General features: G+C 39.5%; 1 pseudogene; it reads left to right on the top strand.

The window, feature by feature from the left end:
- The first annotated feature begins 292 nt into the window (after window positions 1-292).
- Window positions 293-745, top strand: LOC145127177 (secreted RxLR effector protein 161 pseudogene; annotated as a pseudogene).
- The last annotated feature ends 896 nt before the right edge of the window (window positions 746-1,641 follow it).

Here is a 1,641-nt window from a genome sequence, read left to right as displayed (position 1 = left end):
CATATATCTGTTGTTATATGTTGATGATATGCTCATCGCAGCCAAGGACATGGCTGGAATAAATGAATTGAAGGCGACCCTGAAGAATGAGTTCGAAATGAAGGATTTTGGAGCAGCAAGGAAGATACTTAGAATGGAGATAATAAGGGATAGAAAACCAGGGCGGTTGTGTACTTCTCCATAGAAGTACATTGAGAATTGTGATCAATCCAATCCAGTTGGAACTCCTTTAGAGGCTCACTTTAAATTTGGTCCAAACACTATACCCACTACTAATGATGAAAGGAAGTACATGAGCAGGGTTCCATACTCAAGTGATGTTGGAAGTCTTATGTATGTTATGGTGTGTACAAGACCTGATTTGGCTCATGCAGTTAGTGTGGTTAGCAAGTTTATGAGTAATCCAGGGAAGACTCATTGGGAAGCTGTAAAGTGGATCTTACGATTCTTGAAGGGAACGGCGGATGATTTCTTGGTGTATGAAGGAAATAAGAAGAGTGACTTGGTGGGATATGCTGACTCTGATTATGGCGGTGACTTGTTGAAGCGCAGGTCACCAACATGCTATATATTCACTTTATTCAAATGTCCCATCAGTTGGAAGTCAACATTACAAGATACTGTTGCTTTGTCCACAACTGAATCCGGGTACATTTCCATGACGAAAGGAATAATGGAAGAGATATGGTTGCAAGGGATTATTCAGAGTCTTGGTCTGATGGTGGAGAATCCTGTCTTTTATTGAGACAATCAAAGTGCTTTGAGTCTTGCAAAGAACTTTGTGTATCACGAGAAGACGAATCACATCGATGTCAGGCTGAATTTCATTCGGGATATTCTAGAAGGAGAAAAGTTTTTAATACTGAAGCTTGATACCAAGGTCAACCCAGCAGATATATTGACAAAGTCGTTGCCCGCAGAGAAGTTCAAGTTTTGCTTGGAGTTGGTTGATGTTCGTAGGAGATAGGTCCCATCTGTTGGGCTATATTGTGTTGTGTCAATTTTGTATTATATTATTATAGTCCATTAGTAACGGGTTGGGCATGTCCACCCAGTTTCTTTATTGTGCTGGGGTTAGGGTATTTATAGTGCATGCATGCACCGTGATTGGTATCGATTCTCTTGTAACCCTACCGTGCTTTTACAGTAGCAGTTCTTAATCGAGCTCTTCTAAAACATATATTATAATCATTCAGCACTACTACGCATATCTTCTGTTAAAGAGTTATTAAGGTTTCCACTTTTATTGGATCTATTCTCTGCCGTCTTCATCTTTTTTAACGACTGGTGACATTGGATCTAGATCTTGATTCTACCCTAAACTCGATTTCAGTTTTACATATCTGGTTCATTACAGGTTTTTAGTGAATTGACATCATGCATTCAGAAGATTCTCATACTCTTTCATTCAACCTATCCAACAGTATTGGTTCTACAACAAGGATCCCAATACTCTTTCCGCATGAGTATGAACTGTGGCCACTGTATTTTGAGGATTATGTTCTAGGGCTTGAAGATCATGGTTCTCTCATATGGGAAGCCATGACTGCTCAGACTTTTACTCATACTAGTACAAAAAGAGTTTTTGAAATTCAAGCCGACTACAACAAGCTTCTTCTCGATGTTAAAGACATTCGCCGG

Source organism: Lactuca virosa, chromosome 1, assembly GCF_052849685.1.
Source record: "Lactuca virosa cultivar CGN04683 chromosome 1, Lactuca_virosa_CGN04683_v6, whole genome shotgun sequence".
NCBI lineage: Eukaryota > Viridiplantae > Streptophyta > Magnoliopsida > Asterales > Asteraceae > Lactuca > Lactuca virosa.
Note: the sequence above shows the minus strand (reverse complement) of the source record. Positions and strands in the feature narration are given on the sequence as shown.